Source organism: Macaca fascicularis, chromosome 6 (genome assembly GCF_037993035.2).
Source record: "Macaca fascicularis isolate 582-1 chromosome 6, T2T-MFA8v1.1".
NCBI lineage: Eukaryota > Metazoa > Chordata > Mammalia > Primates > Cercopithecidae > Macaca > Macaca fascicularis.
In genome coordinates, this window is record NC_088380.1 from 180,586,505 (window position 1) to 180,612,031 (window position 25,527).

Consider the following 25,527-nt stretch of genomic DNA (forward strand, 5'->3'; position numbering starts at 1 on the left):
AGATGAAAACATTTTCAGAAATCCACAAAGTCCTTAAATCATAGGATGTCAAGGCTAGGGGGCCCAGAGGGAGGACCCTGGGCTCAGATGTCAGGCAGATGTGGGTTTGGGTCCTGGCTTCTTCCTTTCCTCAACTTATGACACTGAGCAAGTTACTGGACCTCTCCGAGCCTCAGATTGTTCCTCTGTTAAATAGGACAGTATAATATATAAAGCACTGAGCCAATGTGCTGGCCAATGTGAGGGCCCCTAAAACGGGAGCTGTTAACAATTTTAATACCACAGAGGGGCTGATGGCAATATGAATGTCTGCCAACTTTCACACTCGCAGTGAATGTAGCAAATTAAACCTCTGCAAACGCAGGGCATAATGAATGCAGAGTGTGACAGAAGTGATTTACTATCACTCGCTTTTACTATTTCAAGATGCAACCTCAGCACAGTGTTCTTGGCATTACCACATTCTTGGCAAGCACCTTGCGTTTCATCTAGAACTCAGAGGCTGTTCTAGTTGCAGAGAGGAGCTGAGAACAAGGTGGCCTCTAGCCCAGAGTGGTCCAGGCCAGCTGGCCGGGTGGCAGATTCCCTAGTACCTGTCCCCAGTGTCTCCAACTAGATCCTTTCTACATGATGTTCTTCACCTTCAGCAAAACCTCAAATCCCCCTTGTCTTTGAAGATGCTGTTCCCTCTGCCTGGAATATCCTTGGCTGCCACTCGACCCTTCAGCCAATCTGGGCTTGGCTCCAGGTTCCTGTGCCCAGGCTAAGGCAGACGTCCCTGCTCTGTGTCCCCACTGCACCCTGGATTCACCCCACCGTGCATGACGTCCAGGGCATTTGAACCATCTGCTTCTGTGCCTGGCTCCCTCCCAGAGGGTGCCCTCCAGGAGGTCAGGGACAGGGTATCCAGCAGTCCTCGGTGGATGTTTGCAGAGCAAGCACACCAAGATCATTCATTTTTCTGCCCCCACCCCCTACATACCCCCCCTATATTTCACACAGAAATATATTCAGTTCATCTGAACTCATTCTGACAAGCATTTGGGTTAATAGAAGATATTTCAGGGAGCTGTGCCGCCTCTGTGGCTGCTGATGTTGGTTTTGAAGCAGATGGGTCTGTCTCCCTGCATCTGCTTGTTTGCAACAACTGCACCACGCAGGCCAGAGGACAAAAGATTCTCCAGCCTGAGTGTCAGGGCTAGCATGCGGGTTTGCCGTGATGGCAGTGGGCATCCATGTGGCTTGACAGCCTCCGTTTTGGAGAGTGGTCGGTAACTCAGCCTCTGGGATTGGACTGCCTGAGTTGCAAGCCTCAGTTCTGCCACTTGCTAGCCCTATGATGTGGGTGAGATATTGAACCTCTTTGTGCCTCAGTCTACTCATCTGTAAAATGGGGGTGTGTAATAGTACCTACTTGCCCTGCTGGGTTTTTGTTGGAATTAAATAAGATCAGTTCCTGGTGTAGAAAGAATATTTAATGAAGTTTAGCTAGCGTTACTATTGTGTTGCATTTGTACCCAATGGTAGTATCAGACCAGGACCTCCACTCTGACTGTAACAGAGATTGAGCGTCTGACTAGACACCCTTTCTCCATCCTCCCAGAGCCAGTTTCCCAGGACACCCTTTCTCCATCCTCCCAGGGCCAGTTTCCCCTGCTAGAAATTGCAGGGCAATTTCAGGTGGATCTTTTTATGATCATGTAAGCATCCTCAAGGAGAGATAGATAGTCCCTCTCTGTCTGAGAAGTGTTCTTGCTTTTCTCTCACCTAATAGCAACCTGGCACACCCAGTTGGCAGTCTACTTGGCACTTTTCTTACCTCATGGTATAGTACAGGGATCAACAAATGACAGTTCTAGGGCCAAATCTGGCCCCTTGCCTGTTTTGTTAAATAAAGTTTTATTAGAACACAGTTCATTTATGTGTTGTCTCTGGCTGCTTTAGCAGTAAAATGGCAGTGTGGAGTTGCTATGACAGAGACCATAGAGCTTGAAAAGCATAAAGTATTTTCCATCTGGCTCTTTACAGAAAAAGTTTGCCAACCCCTTGTGTAAAAGTAAAGGATTAAGGGTTTATTTGGTTGAGCGAGACAGAAACCTGAGCACGATTCCCACCGCTTTGCTCTCCCTCAGCCCTGACACTGGTTGGCCACCAGGTTACTTTGCCTCATTCTATCTCATGCAACTAATCTCCCATCGCTTCCTCAAATGCCACTACCCCGTTCAGCCCTGTCCCAACTCCCATTGACTAGCACATGTCAGGGCTACCACCATCCTGTAAGGTGTCTGTGGGTGAATGAGACAGAGACAACCCTCTGGGCAGATGAAGCTCCATGTCACACACTGGTGTGCTGGGCAGAAACCCCATGACCCTGTCGATTATGCCCAGTGAATGACAGACTTTGCACCCATTGGCCAGGTTTATTGATTACACTGTTTCCTAGCCTTGAGTGTCTCCCTGTCTGGATGTCCCTCTCCTGCTCAAATTCCTTCACACCCGCTGCCCTCAGGAAAAGCCCGTGCTTTTGTGTGTGACATTCAAGGCCTGTTGTGATCTGGTCTTTGCCAGCCTCATGTGTCACCACCTGCTCAGCCTCCACCACACCTGAGCACCACTCTACAATGGGGGAGCCCTGGACCCTAGGCCTCCATGCTTGCTCATACTTTGCGGATTGGTATATGGTTGTTCTTCATGAATTATTCTGCCCTTCTTCTTCATCTGCCAAATTCCAAGTCATCCTTCAAGCCCCAACACAAGCGTCTCCTCCCTGTGACACCCTTCCTGATTCTCTGGGAGGACTTGAGCACTCCTTCCAGGGTTCACTTCAGTTTCCACAAACCATGGCTCACAGCTCATAAACGGGTCAGAAAATTGGGGTAATGGATCTTGGCCAGCACCTTTTGAAAGATGAACTAGATGAGAAAATGTAAGAACACATCACTCTTTATTGTGTGGTTCCAGCATAGGATGAAGAACACTGGCTCTGAAGCCAGACTGCCTGGGTTCCAGTCTGGCTCTATAGTTATCGGGTGGTGCTAAAGTAATGGCGGTTTTAGCCGTTTTAAAAAGTAAGGCAAAAACCGTCATGACATTTGCCCCAACCTAATATTAGCAATGACCTTGGTAAGTGACTTAATCTCTCTGTGTCTCCAGTTCCTCATCTGTAAAACAATGATAATAACAGTACTTTCCTCATGGTTTCTCATGAAGATTAAGTGAAAAATGTATATTACATTAACATATATAAACATATAATTTATATCATACATATGTGAATATGTGTGTATGTATGTGTGTGTGCATATAAATATATATATGTATCTTACAAGAGTACCTGTTTAGATAGGCAGTGCTATAATCATGTTAACTAGTATGTATGCACACGTGTGTGTGTGTGTGTATGTATGTATGTACGGTGATACGTGTGTGTGTGAGAGTGAGAGAGAGGGAAGAGAGAGAGAGAGGGGAGAGAGAGAGGGGAGAGACAGAGGGGAGAGAGATGAGGGGAGAGAGAGAGGGGAGAGAGAGAGGGGAGAGAGAGAGGGGAGAGACAGAGGGGAGAGACAGAGGGGAGAGAGATGGGAGAGAGAGAGGGGAGAGAGAGAGGGGAGAGAGAGAGGGGAGAGAGAGAGGGGAGAGAGGGAGGGGAGAGAGGGAGGGGAGAGAGAGAGGGGAGAGAGAGAGGGGAGAGAGGGAGGGGAGAGAGAGAGGGGAGAGACAGAGGGGAGAGACAGAGGGGAGAGAGATGGGAGAGAGAGAGGGGAGAGAGAGAGGGGAGAGAGAGAGGGGAGAGAGAGAGGGGAGAGAGGGAGGGGAGAGAGGGAGGGGAGAGAGAGAGGGGAGAGAGAGAGGGGAGAGAGAGAGGGGAGAGAGGGAGGGGAGAGAGAGAGGGGAGAGAGAGAGGGGAGAGAGAGAGGGGAGAGAGAGAGGGGAGAGAGAGAGGGGAGAGAGGGAGGGGAGAGAGAGAGGGGAGAGAGAGAGGGGAGAGAGAGAGGGGAGAGAGAGAGGGGAGAGAGAGAGGGGAGAGAGGGAGGGGAGAGAGGGAGGGGAGAGAGGGAGGGGAGAGAGAGAGGGGAGAGAGAGAGAGAGGGGAGAGAGAGAGGGGAGAGAGAGAGGGGAGAGACAGAGGGGAGAGAGAGGGGAGAGAGAGAGGGGAGAGAGAGAGGGGAGAGAGAGAGGGGAGAGACAGAGGGGAGAGAGATGGGAGAGAGAGAGGGGAGAGAGAGAGGGGAGAGAGAGAGGGGAGAGAGGGAGGGGAGAGAGGGAGGGGAGAGAGAGAGAAAGCAGGGGAGAGAGAGACAGAGTGGGGGGGAGAGAGAGAGACTCTAGTTTATGATAAACATTATCTGAAAGCCTCTAGTCTGGCTGGAATATATTCTGACCCATATTAAAGCAATTATTTGAACATATTATACATATTGTAAATTTTGCTTTTCTCTCTCCTCCACTAGACAGGGAGCTCCTGGAAGGCAGCAAGTGTGTTTTACTTATCTCTGCATTCCAAGCACCCAGCAGTATGCTTCGCAGATGTTTCTGGAATAAATGAGAAAATGAGTCCTAAATCCTGAAGCCGAAGGACCACGGGGTCTCCTCCTGCAACTGCAGGGGCCAGGATACTCCGTTCCCCGCCTGCCTCCCTCCCCCTTCTCCTGTGAGACACACTCCAGGTTCGTATGGGATGCAGACGCCTTTCTCAGGATATCTGGTCTCCACAGTGAGAATACGTGATCACATCTCACTGCCAGGGAGAGGGAGGAAAGCACGAGGGACCCTCGAGCGAGAAATGGAGGCTCCAAACTGACTGGGAGGAAAATGGAAACTCCAGCTGACCTGAGAGATTTCTATAATGAGAGAAAACCAATTTAAATGCAAATAGCCTACGGTGTCGTTGGGGAAAGGCTCCTTGCTACAGAGAAAGGCTGGGAAAACAAACAGCCCTCGTCACGAGGCTGGTTCACCGTTGGACAGAAAGGTTGCTTTATCCGTTTAGGATTAAAGTCTAAACGAGTGACAGAGTCACATGCACCGCTGGCAGCATTTCCCGGTGCTCCACGGTGCCCATTCTCATGCCTGAGAAATGGGTGTCCTCGAAGGGACCTGGCATTGGCCACCGACATTTCCCGAGCCCCTAGCAGGCGGCAGGTGCTGTACAAGGCACGGAGAACAAAAGCTGTACCATACACAGCTGCCTTGAGGGGCTCACAGCCTAGGGGGCCGTTAGACTCTGAAGTCGATTCTGGGCTGCAAAGAGAACTAACAGTTTATTGAACATTTACTATGTGCCAAGCTGAGGACCGAAAACTTTATGTGATGAAGGCTTATCAAATTCTCACAGCAACTCCATAACGAAGAGCCTATTATTTTTCCAGTTTTTACGGATAAGGAAACTGACGTTGCAGGGGAGTAAAAAACTTAGCTGCGGTTGCTGGGTTTCAGACCCAGGCGGAACGGCTCCGGGACGGTGGCTGGTGTCTCCTTGTGTGCTAGGAGGAGAGCAGCTGCAGAGAGGACCCTGGGGTTGTGCTGCCTGACCCTGGGTTCTCTCTGGACACTGGGTGCCCGTCCAGAGAAGTCCTCTGTAAGGCAGAGCTGCCCCAAATCAGGAAGCCCTGGGACAGGGTCTACCACTGGCCTTGGCTTGGGGTAGCAAAAAATAATACTGTTGGAGGAATCAGGACGAGTGAGTTGCTCTGCCACTAACCAGCTGTGTGACCTTCACAGTCACTCTCCCTCTCTGAGCCTCATTTGCCTATGTAAGATGAAGATTCTAAAATTATTTGGGGCTACAGAATTCTATTATCTTAGGACTCCAGCTGCCCTTGAAAATAGCCATTGCCCGGTTGATACAGCACCTCCTTCCTGCCCTTCTTTCTGCCCCACCTCCTGCCCTCTACCCCGGCTGGCCCATATCTGTTGCAATGGAGCACTTTAATTTCCGCCTTTGGTTTCATAATTCAAGAACAGCACCATCTGCCACATTAAATCCACGCTCTCTGCTTGCCTCCTTCTCAAAACAAGGGCTGGATAAAAGCTTCATCCGGTTTATTTCATGGATGGAACAAGAGCTGGCAAAACCAAATGGGGACAGCTTTGGCCTTGCAAGCTGCATTAATCCCCTAATCTTCTGGTAGGGCCCCAGAGCTCGTTCTGTCGTCCCCACTGCCTGCCCCAGCCAAAACATGATGCTGCTGCCGAGATGACGTTTACAGAGACCTTTCTGAGTCAGGCACTGTCTTAAGTGCTGTAGATTCGTCTATTCACTTCTAACTACATCTCTGTGATGAAGGGGCTGACCATAATGCCCCCACTTTAGAGATACAGAGACTGAGGCCTGGGAGGCTTCAGAAATTGGCCAAAGGCCCACACAGTCAGCCTACAACAAAGACTGAATGTGAACAGGCTGCGGAAATAAACGCAGACACGTGAAGACAGCCAGCCGGAAAGAAGCTGGACTTCACAGCCAAGCTCTCTGACCATTGATTTTTGAAAAGTTGAGGCTGGGCACAATGGCTCATGCCTGTAATTCCAGCACTTTGGGAGGCTGAGATGGGAGGATTGCTTGAGCCCATGAGTTCAAGACTAGCCTGGGCAACATAGAAAGACTCAGAGACCCTGTCTCTACAAATAATTTTTTTTTTTAAATTAGCCAGGCATGGTAGTGTACACCTGTAGTCCCAACTACTCAGGAGGCTGAGACAGGAAAATCGCTTGAGCCCAGGAGGTTGAGGCGGAAGTGAGCTATGATTGCACCGCTGTATTCCAGCCTGGTTGATGGTGAGACCCTGTCTCAAAAAATAAAAAAGTAAAGTAAAAGAAAACTTGAGGTCATATTTCTTTATTCAACATTCTTGCAACACATTTTTACTGAGCAGCCTGCTGTATGCCATGTGCTACTCTCCATGCGGGGGAGTTCCCCACGAGCAAGGCCCATGGGGGTCGCTCTCATCAGACCGATCTAGTCCACAAGACAGGCACCAAGCCAGCAACTGAACAAGCAGGCAGGATCATTTTAGGCTGTGACAAGGTGTCACAAAGGAAATACAGTGGGGGGCATGAGAGAAAGAAACGGGTGATGCTCAGGGAAGCCTTCCTGAACGGGAGGGTCTCTGGGCTGAGGGGATTGCGCCTTACTGCAGGCTTTCCCGACCTTGGCACTGTGGATGCTGTGGATCCCATAACTCTTTGTTGGGGGATTGTCCTGTGCATTATAGGATGTTTAGCAGCATCCCTGGCCTTTACCCACGAGATGCCAGTAGCGTCCCATTTTCCAGGGTGATAACCAAAAAATGTCCCCAGACATTGCCAAGTGTTCCCCTGGAGGGCAAAACCACCCCCACTTGAGAACCCCAGAGTCACAAGACCGGCAAATCAGCAACATGGGATGAAGGAATAGCCAGGCGGGCTGCAAAGTTGCTCAAAGTATTTGAGATCCAGGAAGAAGGTCGGTTTGGCTGGAGGGCAATGGGCCAGGGAAGGATGGCAGGATCATCATGGCCACGTGCTCTGTAAAACTCTCCAGAAAGTGCTCAGCAAAATTCATGGAGTCTCTTGGCTGTGCCAGGCATTGTACTAGCTGTGCCCGAGGACTCAGCACATGCTCCAAGGTGATAATAGTCAGGGTGGCTGGGTAAGACAAAACAGCTGTCAGCCTCGTGCTATCCATGGTAACAGAATATTCTGGACTAAAAGCAAGCAGAGAAGCACTCCAAGGGCAGTGACCACGGTGTAAGAGACCCTGGAGAAGGCAATGTCTGGGCCCCTTTTTGAAGAGGAGAGAGCAGGCAGCTGTGGCCGTCACCTTCCCAGCACCTGCCCCTCCATTACCCATAGCAACTGCGCGTCCCCATGCCCAGCTGCGCACGGTTTTGGTGGAATTTCTAATCATGGTGCTCCGTTAGACTGGCCAAGGGGCTGGCATGAGACCCAAGCTTGGCCGTCATATACTTTCTTCCTGGAATCAGGATATTGGCCAGAGAAACCCAAGGGCATTGAACGGCTAGAGTCAATTTTTCTAATGGAAGTGGAACAAAGCATGTTCTTTTGTTCTGGCATTATTTTTTGACTATCTCAACTCCCTAGGATGCAATTGTTTCTCTCTCTTCCTAGGCCTATTTTTTCAGCTTTTCCTTCCAAATCCCTTTCAATAGCCCTCTATTTAATTCACCAGAGTGGGTTTCTAATGTTTGAAACCCCAGTTAAAATAGAAACAGCATAATGTGAACAGGGACAAGAGAGTGGAGGTTTCTAATTCACTGTGCTCATCACTTCACAATAAATAAGCTGTGTGTCCCCCTCTCTCCTAGTTACAAGCAGGGTGCTTCACCAAGGCCTGACTGTGTCTTTTTCTCTTCATTTCCACAGTGCCCAGCTCAGGGTTGACTTCTCCTTTGCACCTGCCATGGTTTGTAATTATGCATTTCTTTGTGGGGTAATTTGTTTAATGTCATCTACTCTCACTATGTTGGAAGTCCCAGGAAAATAGAATGCATGGAGCCCCATTTATTAGGATGGCCAACTGTCCCAATTTGCCTGGGGTGGGGTGGGGGATTCCTGAGACATGACTTCCAGGGCTAAAATCAGGAAAGTCCAGGGCAAACTGGAACAGTGTCTGTTCCCTACCAGTGTCTGGCATACGGGAAGCCTTCAAGCACCAGTTGTCCCAGTCACTCAAGGAATATATGTTGAGATGAACGGAGGCAAACTGCAGCACAACAGAAGGCGTATTCTTTCATGCAAAAACGTTTCTTCATGCCTGCTGTGTGCCAGGTAACCAGCTTGTCAGAAGCAGAGGACTCAAGGAAGGAAATCCCAGCAGCCAGGACCGCCATAGGATTGTAGGTTGAAATTGTGTTGCATGGGGTCTTGAGCATCAGGCTAAGAAATCTGCGTGCAGCACCCAGGTGAGGCAGGTCCCCTCTGACTTTGGAGAAGGGAGGAGATGCGAAAACAGAATACTTTAGGAATGATGCATTGGCAGCTCCTCCCAGAGACTCTGATAAGGAAACCACTGCAGGAGGAATCCGCGGGGCTACTGAAACAGAGGACAGAACCTGAAGTTAGCAAGTTATTTGGTTGTTTCTTTCCAAATTCTGCACTGGGCAGAGAGAAGGGTTTAGCAACTTCCTTTTTCATCTCAAGCACAGCCATCTGCTAGTTCAACAAGCAGAAAATCCACCCCCAGGAAACGTGAATTTATTTGTGGGTATGTGATGGATCCTACATCTTTACTCCTTAGGAAGATTTAGCTACACAACCCATGCAACGGGGCCATCCCCTTGATAGGTTTCAACTCTGTTGCTCAGCAGGTGAGAACATGTGTATGTGCAGCTGCTATAGACAGCGTTTTTGTCTGCCTGCCCCTAACCCAGTCTTAGCTAACCCCCAGGCGATGGTATTAGTAGGGAGGCCTTTGGGAGGGGATTAGGTCATGAGGGTGGAGCCCCGTTGATGAGGTTAGTGCCCTTAGAAAGAGACCCCAGAGAGCGGCCTGGCCTCTTCTGCCATGTGAGGGCACAGCAAGAAGGAGCTGTCTGTGAACCAGAAAGTGGGCCCTCGTCAGATTCCGAACTACCAGTGCCTGATCTTCAACTTCCAGCTTCCAAAACCGCGAGGAATACATTTCTGTAGTTTACAAGCCACCCAGTCTATGGTGCTATGTTATGGCAGCCTGGATGGACCAAGACAGCAGCCAAACGAACTTTTGGATGGGGCCTCACAGACTTTCAGGGCCTGGAGATCCTCCGAGAAGAACATCTCTCTAATTCAGCTCCCTCGTTGCAAAGCAGGGAAAGAATCTTATTTGCATGATATAATAAGCAAGAAGCGGGGGCTGGACTGCTCTCTCTTTAACTCTTCTCAATAAAGAACTGAATCATGTAATAGGGAGCCCCTTGCCCCTGGGGAGTAGGAGAAAGTGAAAAGACAGGGAAACAAATAGATTTCACCGTGTGGTAAGAGAGTTTTTCTCCTGTGAAAATTCTCTTTCAATCCTTCTCATTACACCAAGAAGAAAATCTCACTTTGGTACTAATAGGTCTTTAACACCTCCCTCAAACTTTAACACCTCTCCAAATCTCCCTTTCAAATGGGAATCAAACAGGCCTCAAGCCCAGAGTCTTCCACAGGCAACCCTATTCCTCTAGAATGAAATATTCTAGAATTTCATAATATCGTTTTATTTTCTTGGTCTATCTTTTTATGGATAGCTTCTATTTGTAGCAGGTGGGATTGGCTTTCCATCTATGGTAGTAAGTTTTCCTTTTGAAGAAATGTATTTTAAGTTTTAAATGGGAGACAAGTTAAGGAAAAATAATGAGGGAGAGACTAGACCACATGGTATAGCAATAGCAAAATTATCAGTGGACCTTAAACCGTTGAAGTTTGAAAACAGGAGTGGAGGACAGAAGGATGGGGTGGTGACCCTGGGGCCACTCACCAGAGCAGGCTCCGCACATGTTATTAAGCAAATGTCAAGCCTGAAATTTAAAAGGTGGCTCTTTAAATGAATTAGAGTCAGAGACGCTGGAAAGTGCCAGGAAATTCTTCACGTGACCTTGAACAGACAGAAACCTCCTGAGATGAGAGAGTGCAGATCTATGATTTGACTTGGCAAAGGACCCCGCTGGTGAACAGGGTGTCCCTTCTCTAAAAAATGATGTGCAGTGCATTTCTGTATGTTTCCTCTGAATAACCACTGAGGCACCGGCAAGGGGAGTCATGGGCGCAGAAGGGCAGCCGCAGCAGCCACCACCTATCGAGACCCCGCTCAGCTCTGCCTGTGCTGCCAAAAACCTCACCTCACCCTTTCAACAGCCCTATCGTGCTAATGCTAGTAGCCTCTGATGCTTATGGAGCACACGGTATATGCCAACACCTCTTCAAAGTGCTCATTCATTCATTTAGTCCAAACGGCAACCCGAGGAGGCCATCATGATTACTCCCACTTTACGGATCAGAAAACTGAGGTGGAAAGGGTAGGTCACAGCTAGTGGTCGAGGCAGATTCAAACCCAGACATTCTGGCCCCAGAGCCTACACTCCAACTTTGTGGAGGGGACTGACAGAGGAGGATGCACAGCTACTAAATTGTAAAGTTAGCAAAACCATCCTTCCAAAGGTAGCATTTCCCCCGAAAGCAAGCTATTGCATTAATTCAACAAATGTTTGTTGAGCATCTACTATGTGGGAAAGACCCTTCTTTTTGTTCCAGTCATCTGCAGCTGGGGGCTCTAGGTTCATCCCTGCCTTCCCCCAAGCAGGAGAGTAACCCCGTAGACTTCTTGTTAGGGACCCTGGGGTCTCTGGGTGAATCTGATGCAGACTCAGCCATCAGCCTGGCTGGGCCACAAAATCAGGAAGCTTGGACCAGTGCTGTGGAACCTTGATTCCTGTCCCAGTTTTGTCATTTCCTGCCTCAGCCTCTTTGCAGCTCCCAGCCTCGATTTCCTCACCTCCAAAATGGAGGTCTTAATTACAGTGGTCTGGCTTCACTCACAGGGTTATTGTGAAAAATCAAAGGAGATTGCACAGGGAAAAGCCTCTTCAAACTGGAGCTCCAGGTGATGGTCGTCATCTGTCTGTGTTGCTCTCTGATGAGTCCTCTAAAAATAGAAATTACTGTTTGTTTCCAATTACAAAAGTTCAAGAGTTACAGAATAGCACACAGATTTCTAAACATGGTTTATTGTCCCGCTACTTGTTAATAATCTCTAGTAACCTGTTGGTGTATTTCCTTCTGGATACATAAAGTTAAAGGCAGTTGACCCCTGAACGATATGGCAGTTGGCGTGTTGACCCCCGTCACAGTTGAAAATCTGCATACAACTTTTGACTCCCCAAAAACTTAATTACAAGTAGCCTACTGTTGACTGCAAGCCTTACTGAGAACATAAACAGTCAATTAACATATTTTGTATGTTATATGTATTGTATATGGTATTCTTACAATAAAGGAAGCTAGAGAAAAGAAAATGTTATTGAGAAAATCATAAGGAAGAGAGAGTATATTTATGTTCATTACACAGAAGTGGCTCATCATAAAGGTCTTCACCCTTGTCATCATCATCTTGAGTAGGCTGAGGAGGAAGAAAAGGAGGGGTTGGTCCTGCTCTCTCAGGGGTGGCAGAGGTGGAAGAAAAGTCACTTATAAGTGGACCTGTACAGTTCAAAGCTGTGTTGTTTGAGGGTCAGCTGTATAATGATTGCCTACTTAGAATCCAGTAGCTTTCCACAGCACTTGGAAGGAAATCCAAACTCCTTATCAACACTTCACCTTGACTTTCAGTCTCTGTGTCATTTGGCCCTGCTTGCCTCTCCTACCTCTTTTCTCTGTACTCACACATTATTTCTCTTTCGTTTTCCCCTCCTAATACACCAATGGCTTTGCCCCTCTAGGCCTTTGCCTCTTTGCCTGAAATGCTTTGGATTTCATGACTCTGGAAATCATGACTGGATTTTTTTTTTTTTCAGTGTGCAAGTCATGGCCGAAATGTCACCTCCTTGGATAGTCCGTCCATCTTCATGCACACTAAACTAGTCCATCTTACATGCCTTTCTTCATGGCATTGTGTGCAATGCTCAGAAATTATCTTGTGTGTTCTTAAGTCTGTATGTTTATTGCCTGTCTTCCTCCAGACAACTTCCCACCCTGAACTTGTTCCTCTTCATATCCCCATTACCCAGAATGGTGCTTAGCTTATAGAACATCTTCATTACATAGTTAATAAGTGAATGAATTGGATTAATATACTTGTGAGCTGGGATCATACTATATTTAATGTTTATATAACTGATTTTTCCCTTACTATGATGTGACCACCTTGACTTTGAATGCAAGTGTAGCATTCCCTTGTATGGGTGGATCAAAATTTGTTTTTTTTTCTATTTTTTTGAGGCTGAATCTCACTCTGTCACCCAGGCTGGAGTGCAGCAGTGTGATCTCTGCTTGCTGCAACCTCCACCTCCCAGGTTCAAGGGATTCTTGTGCCTCAGCCTCCCGAGTAGCTGGGATTACAGGCACACACAGGCTAATTTTTGTATTTTTAGTAGAGATGGGGTTTCACCATGTTGGCCAGACTGGTCTCGAACTCCTGACCTCAGGTGATCTGCCCCCCCGCAGCCTCTGAAAGTGCTGGGATTACAGCCATGAGCCACCGTGTCCGGCGTGGATCGTAATTTTTTTAACTAAGCCCCCATTACTGACTAGGTGGGACATTTCTGATTCTTGGGTTTGTAAGTTAATATTACATTCTACAGTGACCATCTCTGTCCATACACACATTGTGTCATCTCTTATGAGAGATGTCCCATGACCATTTCCCTCGGATTAATTCCTAGCAGTAAAATTGTGGGATCAAAGGGTCACATCGTTTTAATCCTCTTTATATATATTACCATGGTCTGCAGAAAGGTTGTATCATTTCTGAGTTTGCTGTAATGACCCTTAGCTTGTGGGCTTCTTAGTGGAATGCTCTGAAGACCATGGAAATATCATTTTCCTCTTACCCGGGAGAGTAAAGGTTGAGGCTCTCCGGCAAGCCAGACCATGCCCACTTACTCTGCAGAAACTTCCTCCCTTTCCAATAACAGGAACAACTCTCAGCTCTGCTGCTGAGGCCCAATGTGTGATACACAGGAATCCCCTAAGCAGTGATGTTCTGAAGCTAGAAGTCACTCCGGCCAGGCTGAGGAGCTTATCATTCTAGAAGCTAACACCAGCCAGCCAGACTGTGCCAGCTCAACCCTCCTCCTTTTGCTCTCCAAAGCACACCTTGCCTTGGTCACCTGACCTCCACTGAGCTCGGCCCATATTTGGCCAAGCCAGATGGGCCTCTGCTCTACGTGCCTTTGCTTTGTGACCTGCTCCACATCATTTTTCAAGGTCTAGCTTTCCTCCCCAACTTCATTTTCACCTTCTAGAAAGGCCCTTTTCATGATACAGGTCTCAGGGATCCTCTCCCAGCCCAGAACTGCCCGTAACTATTATTACCAGCCTCTCCATCAGCATTTGACCGTCTCACCACTTTGTGCTGTTTATATACCTTCGTGCGTGAGTAACTCTAAATTTTCAACTGAGTGTTTTTCTCTCTCTGGGAGCTCACGCATAGTGTGACTGTCAGAACCTTTGAGAGAATCAGGGCTGGGATTGAGTCTCGACTCTGCCACCCACTAGCTCTGTGCATTTGGGCAGCACAGTCAAAGCTTCTGAGCCTCAGTTTCTCCATCTATAAAATGGGGGTTACTATAGCACGAATTTGAAAAGATTACTCCAAGCATTCAATGCATGCAAAGTACTTAGCGTAGGGCCTCCCACAGAACGATTACTAAAAAATCAGCAGCATGCCGGGCGCGGTGGCTCACGCCTGCAATCCCAGCACTTTGGGAGGCTGAGGCGGGCGGATTGCCTAAGCTCAGGAGTTCGAGATTAGCTTTGGCAACACGGTGAAATCTCGTCTCTACTAAAATACAAAAAAATTAGCCATGCATGGTGGTGTGCCTCTGTGGTCCCAGCTATTTGGGAGGCTGAGGCAGGAGAATTGCTTGAACCCGAGAGGCAGAGGTTGCAGTGAGCCGAGATGGTGCCACTGCACTCCAGCCTGGGCGACAGAGCGAAACTCCATCTTTAAAAGAAAGCAACAAAATGGAGATATTCGTCCTAATTTTGTTTTTCTAGACCTCTACAGAGACTGAGCCAGTAATGTGTACAATGCTAAAAGAAATATTTGCGGAATGGAATGAGCGGATGTTGTGTAAACACTCATTGTGCGTGTATGTATTTAGTTATACTAACTAGAACCCTGGGGGACCAGAACCAGTTACCCCAGTATCTAGAGAAGAAGAAAGAAATCTCTCTCCTTAGCTGAAACCTTACTAAGAGCTCAGTCCAGAGCTTGCTTGAAAGTAAAGATATGTCATCCAATTTAATCCCCACACCAACCTCACAGAAAGATCTTTTTATATCCCTATGCTAAGAAGACCTACCACTGACGGTGCCAGATCTGTGCAAGATGCTTTGGAAAAATGTAATTCCCTTTAAGCCCTCACACTATCTCAATGAGACAAGAATTATTATTACTGAAGAGGAAACGGGGTCAGGAAGTTTAAGTGAACTGCTCAAGGGCAAATGGGTAGTAAGAGAAGAAAGAAGATGAGTCAGGATTGAACAGAGGTTTACTCTGTTCAAATAAATAAAATTAAATTAAAACGGTTGCCCCTTCACCACCTGATTCCCTGACATTCTCACATGGGTTCAGTTGGTGCTTAATAGGAGCTGAACTGAAATCTCATGGTGATCTGTTAGAGACTTGGATCTTCTAATAGATGCTTCAAAGGGAGCAGTTTCTATTTCCGGTGCCTACGGAGATCTCGAGGGAGATTTCTCCCCACCCCTGCTCTGGCGTCACGATGTTCTTGTTTTTCTCTGGGCCCTGTGACTCAGCACATGGCTCCAGATGGCTTCCTGCATTTCCAGCCTTGTTGGCTGGGGTGCCCAGGCCCTGGTACAGTAAGCAAACCAAAACTAAGTTGCAACAAAGCGTCGACGTCTCCCCGTCCCTGCCCTCTGTTATGAAGACTTTGTGGTCCACAACTCATGGTGGCCGGTCCCTCCATGGCTGCCCTCCCTGAAAAAGTCCCCCTCCCTCCTTGCCCTGAGATCCCCACAGTTGGCCCCAGCGCATCTGATGCCTGAAGATGAGATCCGGGAGTGATCATTCTCCCAGCAACCAGTGAAAGGGCGAAGGCCCGGTTCTTTCACCCTTTGATCCATTATTGACTTTAGGCAATTTACTTTCTCAGCCTCAGTGATCAATTGGGGACGCTAATATTGTCTACTTCTGAGAGTTGTAGAATTAGGGTTGCCAGACAAAACACAGAAAGTCCAGTTACATTTGAATGTCAGATAAATGATGATTTTTTTCAGTACAAGCATGTCTCAAATACTGCTCACATTTAACTGTGTGTCTCATGATTGTATTTGTTAAATCTGGCAACCTTATGTGGAGTGTGGCCTGAGATAACAAAGGCACAAATGCTTTGTCACCTACGGAGAGCTGTGCACTTCATGATAACTTTTCCATGAGACGTATGCGTGTGCACCCACAGCAACCAGCTTCGTCTGGAGCATAGAACAGACAGTTTCAGGCAGGTGGTGGAGGATGTGTACCACCTGAGTCTATGAATTGAGATCCCTGGGTCTTGTTTGCCAATGGACTGATCTTCGGACATTTCACTTCTGAGCCCTCAATGCTTTCATCTTGAATTCTCTCAAATGCTTGAATTAAAAATATAGAAGCAACAGACACCCAAAACGTTGCCTATTACTGATTAACTGGCATGTGTCATAGGCCAAACCTCCTTTTGATTTTGTGGTTAAAGAAGAAACAAGTAGAATAATTTATAAGTGTAAATTCTTATTTATTACATCCTTTATTATGTAATAAAGAATGTATGTGCACAACATTTAGCTCTAATATGTTCTAACAGCCCTGCTTAACATAGAAAAACAAAGGGAACCAGCATACTATAAATAGACTACAGTGTTTATTTTTGATTTGGGGTGTTGCCTCCTACTAGAAATCTAAATTCTGTGAGAGGAAAGATTTTTGCCTGTTTTGTTCCCCAGGACTGAGAACAGTGCCTGGCCCAGGAAGGGTGGATATTTGATCAACTGAAACCAGTTTAACTAGCTACATTAAAGAAAATAAATGCAGTGAGGCACAGAGGTTCATGCCTGTAATCTCAGCAATCTGAGAGGTTGAGGCGGGAGTATCGTTTGAGCCAAGGAGTTCAAGACCAGCCTGGGCAACAAAGCAAGACTCTGTCACTGCAAAAAAATAAAAAAATTAGCTGGGTGTAGTGGCGCATGTCTATGGTTCTGGTTACACAGGAGGCTGGAGCGGGAGGATCTCTTGAGCCCAGGATGTCAAGGCTGCAGTTAGCCATGTTCATGCCACTGCACTTCAGCCTGGATGACAGAGCAAGACATTGTCTAAAAAAAGAAAGAGAGAGAAGGAAGGAAGGAAGGAAGGAAGGAAGGAAGGAAGGAAGGAAGGAAGGAAGGAAGGAGAAGGGTAGGGAAGGGAAGGGAGGGAAGGGAGGGAGGGAGGGAGGGAAGGAGGAAAGAAAGAGAGAGAAAGAAAGGAAGGAAAGAAGGGAGGAAAAGAAAGAAAGAAGGAAAGAAAAGAAGGAAAGAAAGAAGGAAGGAGGGAGGGAGGGAAGGAAGGAAAAGAAAGAAAGAAGGAAAGAGACAAAGAAAAAGAAAGAAAGAAATAGGAGGGGAGGGGAGGAGAGGGGAGTGGAGTGGAGGGGAGGGGAGTGGAGGCAAGGGGAGGGGAGGAGAGGGGAGGGAGAGAGGGAGGAAAAAAAGAAAGAGAGAGAGAGAAAGGAAGGAGGAAAGGAAGGGAAAGAAAGAGAGAGAGAGAAAGAAAGAAAGAAAAAGAGAGAGAAAGGAAGGAAGGAAGGAAGAAAGAAAGAAAGAAAGAAAGAAAAAGAAAGAAAGAAAGAAAGAAAGAAAGAAAGAAAGAAAGAAAGAAAGAAAGAAAGAAAGAAAGAAAGAAAGAAAGAAAGAAAGAAAGAGAAAGAAAGAAAGAGAGAGGCATGGGAAAGAAACCTTTCTGGAGCTAATCCACCTCCCTTTCTTGCTAAGGTAGAGTCAGAGCCCTAAGTTTTTAGAGCGATTTACACCACTTCCTAACGGGGTCTCCACTAACCAGCGACCCGGTCACTCAAGTGTCCAGTGACCTAGGTTGCTTCGGTATGCCTTTCTCCAAACTCCCCAAAGAGCTGCTGCTGTGTGTTTTCATTTTTTAACAAATGTGCCATTAGCTCCCAAGGCAGTAACGAGTGCCCAGTACCGAGTCTTTGGATTCCATCATTGGCTGGTGTCACCAACAAAAGAAGTGCAGGCCCCTGCAGGGACCCCTCGGAGAGCTCTTGGGGCTTGCCTCTTAGAAGCCACTCTCTGATGGGGAGCCTGACATTATCGCTGACTGGAAGCAGCTTGCCAATTCTTGCTGCTGCATTTGGGTCGCATCACCCCCGTGGCCCTCCTTCACTTCTATGTTTGTTCAGCGGTCACTGTTCCAGCATTCTCCCCGCATCGTTCTCAAAGCTGCCTCCTCTTCTTCATCCCCATCCCCTGCCCTACTCCAGGCTTCCCCATCTCTCCCAGGACTGTTTTATGTCCCTGCCTATAGACTTTGCTTCCCAAATCCATCTTCCCCACTGTCCCAGATAATCCTTTTGAGAACCATGTCTTGGCAGCTGTTGACTTGTCCCACGGCTCCCATTCTATGAGATTTAGGAAGCCGGATGCTCTTCCTAAAATGTTTCCAAGTTTCTCTGTGGGAGATGGGTAGAGATGGGAGCTATATTCTCATGGACATTTCTGGCTTTGAGTGCTCGCTTCCACTGAGTTAGTGTAGTATAGGCATCAGTCACCTTGCATGCATGCGTGCACACACACACAGACAAACACGCACACACATATGCCTATCAGGTGCCATCCAATCACACATCACGCCCACCCAGATGTGGCTTTGGCCCCTTTCCCCTATTTTTCACACCAGAAAGCTCATGCTGGTTGTTTTTGTGAGCATCGGGCTTTCCTGAATATTCCTGGATGGAGAAATTCATATGTCAGCAAGATATCAACTTCAGTGTTTTCAATTATGTACTTTTAAATAAATATAACATGCATGGATTCATTCTCTTCCTTAAAAAATAGGGAGAAGGACAGGATAGAAAGAGATTTGTTAAAGGATACAAAATTACTAGATGGCTAGATAGGATGAAGAAGTTCTAGTGTTCCCTAGCATTGCAGGATGACTATAGCTAGTACATAATATAGTATATAGTTTCAAATAGTTAGATGGAGGATATTGAATGTTCCCAACACAAAGACATGATAAAGGTCTGAGATGATGGATATGCTAATTACCCTGATCTGCTCACTATATATTATATGTATCAAAACATCACTATGTAGCCCATGAATATGTATAATTATCATTTGTCCATTCCAAAGACAAAAGAGTTAAAGCATCAGAGATAATGCCGAGGAGGTGGACCAGGAAAGAGGAGCCTCGTTTCTTGACATCACCATGGAGTCTCCAGCCAGCCCGGGACTGCTTACCTCTTGGGCTTCCTGTTGCAAGATATAAATAACCTGCTACATGCTGGGTGGCTGTGAGCAGGTTTTCTGCTCCCTGCAGCTGACAATGCTATCTGAGACACCCCCACCTGCCACTGAACCTCCCTTGTCTTCCGCCGTCACTTTAGCCTCTTACCAGTCTTTATTTTTCTACCTAGCACTTCATCACTGGCTGACAAGGTATTATTTTTGAATTGCTTACAAGTTGGTCTCTATCTTCCCATGAGAATGTAGGCTCCACGTGGAGAAGGAGTTGGTCTTCTACCCATGTTATCCGTAGGGCCTGATGCAATGCCTGGCACATAGCAGGTGTTTGATAAGTATTTGTCAAATAAATGAATGAATGCAAATTTGATCACCTTCCTCCTCTTTCAGAAGATAAAAATCCAAACTACTCAGATGGGTAAACAAGATCATTCCTGCCCTGGACACTACCCGCTCCACCCACCTTGTACCAAGCTCCATGTCTGTACCCTCTGCTGGGCCTTTGCACAGGCTGTTCTCCTACATGCATTAATTGAGCATCTTCTACGTGTCAGCTGCCATTTTTGGCATGGAGATAACTCAATGAACCAGCCGCTGTGGTGAACACCCGATGGAGCTCAGCAGAAAGGAGAGATGTAGGCCGGCAGTACAGTGTGGCCAGTCACAATACAAGGTGGGATACGGGGATTAAGAGCTCCTCAGTGTCTAAGTAGCAAACTCCTATTCATTTTTTAAGGTCCAGCTCCAATGTCCCATCTTCTAGGAAGGCTTTTCCCAGACCCTGTGTTGGAGCAGATGCTCCTGGTGCTCCCTAAGCCCCTTGGCCTTCTGCTGCCACTGAACTCAGCCCACTCGTTTGTCTTTGCCTGGGTCCTTGTGCACCTCTCCAGGCAGCCTGTGAGCCATAGGGCCAGGAGCCCTGTCTTATTGTATCCGTAGCCCCACGGCCCAGTGCAGGGCTAGACATGGCAGTTTTTACTGGGTTCAGCTACTGACTTGTCCCTTCCTTGGCCTGCTGTCCTCCTCTCCAGCCCCCTTCACTTGCTCAAGTTTCAGGTTTCAGGCTGACTCTGTGTCTCCTTTTCACACTCAGGTCCCAGACATTTCTTTATCTTGTTCTGAATTAATCCTTCTTCTTTCGAGGGAAGCTTGGGGTGGGGAAGTGACAGCTTTCTCTTGGACTGGCTAGTAAAGTTTAGATGAAAGGCCAGAAAAAGGTATCCAAACTCTTAGCATTCTTTATTCCTCAGGCTAGGCCCCTCCTTCCCTCCTTGCTTTCTCTGTCTTGCATTGCTGCCCAACCATACTCCCTTCCCAGAATGTGACAGATTCCTCACGCCTCTGCACCTCTGCACCTGCTGCTTCCCTCCACCAGAGATGCTGTTCCCCCACCATCGCTTCCTGATGAAAGTTGCCACACTCTGTGAAGCCAAGTACCCATGTTACCTTCTCAGTACAGCTCCTCCCATGTCCCCTTCCCCATCCCCAAGCACAACAAATCACTCCCACGGTGCTCTGTGCTTCCTTGGCTGTAGCTGGATCCCATGGCATTCTGGTGGCTCATCCATGGTCACATACTCTCAGATGTGAGCTCCTCATCACCTGGTCAGGGAGAAGTCTGTGCCCAGTCTCTCTTTGTTCTTCCAGTGCTCAGCATAGAGCTTGCCACACTATAGAACCACATAGATGACTGTTGCTTTGGGTGGCTGAGGTCTTAGGCAAGGGAGTGAGAAGGAGTGGCCACCCTTCCTGGTAACAGCACCTTATTTGCCTCTGGGGAACCATCTTCCCCACTTTCCATCCATCTGGCTTGAATGGGACTGACCGAGATGCAGGCAGGGCATATGACCTAAGGCAACCCCATCGGACAGCGCATCCCCTGACCTAAGAGACTGCTCAGTGATGGGCATGTCACCCAAGCCTGGCCCATGAGACCATGGCAACAAAATTAAAGATGAGCTTGGAAATTGAGTGGAGGGCAGATGAGGGCAGGAGGAAAAGGATAAACCAAAACTAGAATTTGTGCCCTTATAGTGTGTCCGTGAAGTCTAAGATATTTGACAGAGTCTGGCCACACTCATGGCTCTGTGTTTCCTAGGGACCAAAGTGTTCTTACTTCACAATCTGCTCTTGTTGTGGGAGGATCACGATTGGGCCTTATTGTTGGCAGTACCTAGAGTCGAAAGAAGCAAGACACGACAGTGAGCTGTGGAGAAAGAGCATGCCTTTTGGAGTCAGACGATCTGAGTTCAAGTCTTAGCTCTGCTACTTACTGGCTGCACACAAGTCCCTTGTCTTCCTGACGCTTGGTGCCTTCATCAGTGAGACATGAAAATTGATTTGTAAGATCACTGTCACAAATAAAACATGCATGCAAATAGCAGTTAGTCATCTATGGCAGGGATTCCGTTGTAATTCTGTGTTGGTAGTCTGTTACAATCATCTAAGGTAGGAGATATGGAAGTAGATGAGGAGGCTTAAGCTGTGGCACGGAGAGTAAGAATGGAGAGGAAGATAGAATAAATATCATCCAGGGAATATTAGTCCAAAATCTTCTGTTTGCAATTGACAGAAACCCCACTTGAAAGCATGCTTCACCGGGCGCAGGGGCTCACACCTATAATCCCAGCACTGTGGGAGGCTGAGGCGGGTGGATCACAAGGTCAGGAGTTCGAGACCAGTCTGGCCAATATGGTGAAACCCCATCTCTACTAAAAATACAAAAATTAGCTGGGCGTGGTGGCACGCGCCTGTAGTTTCAGCTACTCAGGAGGCTGAGGCAGAAGAATCTCTTGAACCGGGGAGGCGGAGGTTGCAGTGAGCTGAGATTGAGATCACGCCACTGCACTCCAGCCTGGGCAACAGAGCAAGACTCTGTCTCGAAGTAAATAAATAAATGAAATAAAAATGAAAGCATGCTTAAGCAAAAAAGAATCAGTCCACACAGCTGAAAAGTTCAGAGATGCATGGCCAGGAGGCTGGATCTCTGCCTAGTACCCCGTTATGGTCCTGCTTTCCTGTGGGGTGACCTGATTCTCCACTGTGCACATGGAGGCTCCAGCTGCCTCAGGTTGGCATATTTGCACAGTGAGTAATCCCTATGGGAAAAGAGAGGGGCTCTTCCCCCAGCATTTCTTACAAAAGTCTTGGAACTGAGCCTCAATGGCCACTCTTCCATCATGCTCCCATCCTAGAGCCCACGGTGGGCACGAGAGATATTCTGATTGACTGAGCCTGGGTCCTTAGTGCTGGGGGCAGGGGGGTTGGGGGGCAGGGAGGAGAGAATCCAACCTCACCTTAACTACACGGAGTGAGAGTGGAGAAGGGGCTCTCTGGGGTGCTGTCACTCAAAGACGTGGGGTATACCAGGCAAATATGAAAAACAGGTGTGTCTTTCAGGAGTTGAGCCGCTCAAGGAAGGTTTGGAAGTGGGAGGCCAGGAAATCAATGGAGTCAGCTTTAACCAGGTGGTTTTGAGCTTGCAGCCCCTGTCTTTGGTCTCCAGCAGGCCTCACAAGCATGACTCAGTGGTGAGGCTGCCGCACATGTGGTTTCGAAACCAACCTTTCCCCTTGGCCCCAGCACTGCGTTGGCGTGTCCCTGGGGCCGGCCCCAGTGCCTGCCTGGAAATGCCCTCGGTTTGGGCCCTGCCTGAGTCTCTGGGAAGGTCTTTAATCTCCTCACCCCAGCTCTTCTATTGGCTTCCTCCTCACCCTGGGACAAAGTCTGGCAATTGCTGAGAAAAAGGCCAAATGCCACCTTGCAATTTGCTGGGTCATCCTGGAACAAGTGCTGCTGGGGCTCCCTGTCCCTACCCAAGCAGAGGAAAGTTCAGGACCGTGGGCAGGTGCCCCCACCCCCAGAAATGAGTAGACCAGGAGGCTGGGCCCGGGGTGCCGGCCGAGACCCTAGTCAAGTGCTTATTTACAGTGATAAATGAGGTCATCATAGTTGCTAAGGTCAGTCCTCCTCGGGCACGTAAATAGCAAATAAGCTCATGATTGGAGAATACCCTTTGAGAGAGGAAGCTCCTGCATGCAGAAGATCTTTCCTGAGCATCTTCTGCCCTCCATGTCTGAGCTGCACACTGGAACAGAGAGGTGAATAAAATGTAATCCCTACCCCACACTGCTTGCCAGCGATGACAAGAGACAGACAAGTAGCAATCAGCCCACAGTACAGTACACAGAGTCTGTTTATAGGAGGACACTCTGGAGCTTGGGAAGTACAGAGGAGGCATAAAAGGTACAGCCGGGGGACAAGTGGGAGGGACCCAAGGAGCCAGGGACTAAGCTGGCACCTGAAGGAGAAAGCTGGTGGAGTGAAGAAAGGAGGGAAAAGGCATCCATCCTAGGTGGAAGCAGCATTTGCAAAAATGCAGTGGTTGCTTAGGGGACTGTAAGTGGAGCCCAGGGCACCAGCAGAGGCGATGGGAAGAAGGGAAATTAGAGGGAAAGATGGGACCAGTATTCACAAGTTCTTTAACGGGGGCAGTGTCAAGGTCTGGTCCAGATTCATTCCCTCCGGTGCAGATCATTTTCTCAAAAACAATTAAACAGAAACTCACGGAGAGCAAGTGTCTCCCTCCACAGGAAATGGTCTTAGCAAGGACTCGGCACTTCCTGGGAAAGCTAAAGGGATGTGTGACTTTCTGGGAAACCACATCCCCATATTTCCTGCATTCAAACCCCCAGAGCCCCCAAATCAGGCTCGTTTCTAGGAAGTCAAATCAACAGTGGAGGTTTGGACTGTAGCAGCAGCCAGGTGGAAAGACACAAGCCACACAGCCCTGCACACCCGGGCTGGCTGGACAAAGTGGCCGGGCAGATGCACAGGTAGGGAAGCCTGCAGGCACTGAAGGTGCCCCCAGAAGAAAGAGAAAACCATCTCTCCTTGTCCCCTGTTTTTGTTCTTTGAAACTTATCATTTAGGGGAAGGTGAAGGCCATTTGGTCGTATATTCCCAGCTGTGTGACCTTGGGACTTTCAGTTTCCTCAGCTGAAAAGGTGATGTGAGAATGACCCTAGGTCTAGCAAACCAAACACCTGTGCGAGGAGATGCCCACTCACTCTTTATTCCCAAGACCCTCCTCAGCAAAGCCCGGAGGCGCTCTCTCTCCCCACGCTGGAGACCAGCATGCTCTCCAGACAGCAGGCTCTCCCTGGCAGGGTCATAAACCAAATGTCTCAATATTGAAAGTTTTAAAGCAAGCTAACAAACTGCTAGATAAAGTATGTCATACCTCCTCACGTGATGGCAGAGCCTCCTGCTGACCTAGAAGGCCAGATCAGAATGGCTAGACTCCTCGGAGTTTCACATTGGCATGCGGCAGCTACTTTCCCCATTCTCCATGTTTTCCTGCACCGAGAGAAAAACAGATACCAGGCACTCAGCCTACGTGGCTGAGCTCTAACCAGGTCCCCCAAGCACCTGCCCTTTGACCAGCCTTCAGGGCTGGAGCACCCACTGGCCATGTGGTCCACACTAGGGAAAATGGGAGAGGTCCAGGAGGCCTCAGAACTGGGCATGGGCATTTGGACAGGGAACCCTAGGGTCCTGGGAACCCAGCGTGTCCTCTGGAAGGGAGGCATGTGGGTTCCTAATGGGCATAGCCCTTTGTTCCCCAAGACTCCTGACTTGCAGGGAGGGGCAGTGTCTGAGCAAGACCTTCCAAAATGCAGGGCCCAGGGCTGGAGCCCCTCTTGCCCTGATCAGAGGGTGCTGGACAAGGAATCGGAGATGCAAGAATGTTAGGGGTTTTTTTTTTATTTTTATTTTTTTAGACTGAGTCTAGCTCTGTCACCCAGGCTGAGTGCAGTGGCAAAATCTTGGCTCGCTGCAACCTCTGCCTCTGGGTTCAAATGATTCTCCTGCCTCAGCCTCCTGAGTAGCTGGGATTACAGGTGCACACCACCACACACTGCTAATTTTTTTGGTGTGTATACTTTTAGTAGAGACGGGGTTTCACCATGCTGGACAGGCTGGTCTTGAACTCCTCACCTCCAGTGATCTGCCCACCTCAGTCTCCCAAAGTGCTGGGATTACAGGCGTGAGCCACCATGCCCGGCTGGAAATCAGCTTTTTGATTTTGCTATTTCCAAGTGAGATCTGAAGTGAGGCCCACAACCTCTCTGGCCCTTAGTCTTCCCCAGAATCAAACAATTTAGTCTCTGCACTTCCTTCTGGCTCTGGCCAGGGTCCTAAAGCTGCTCCTGCCCTTCCTAAGGCCAGTGGGTATGGGTCATCAGCTTCGTAAAACCTTTCTGCCTGGTGCCAGCACCTCCAGGGCTACAATCAGCCTTGGTATTTAACACCTGGACTTCCCTCCCCAGCAGGCCTGGAACTGAAAAGCAAGCAAACGCGTGCAAACCTTTTATTTCTTTCACCTGTGAC

General features: G+C 48.2%; 1 long non-coding RNA gene across 1 annotated transcript; it reads right to left on the reverse strand.

Annotated features, from left to right (window-relative positions):
* Window positions 1–6,819: 6,819 nt before the first annotated feature.
* LOC102124859 (uncharacterized) lies at window positions 6,820–24,545 on the reverse strand. Its single transcript, XR_012414352.1, has 4 exons — window positions 24,377–24,545; window positions 21,251–21,307; window positions 11,494–11,599; window positions 6,820–9,031 (listed from the first exon to the last, which is right to left on the reverse strand). It is a non-coding gene; the product is annotated as an uncharacterized lncRNA (long non-coding RNA).
* Between the last annotated feature and the right edge of the window lie 982 nt (window positions 24,546–25,527).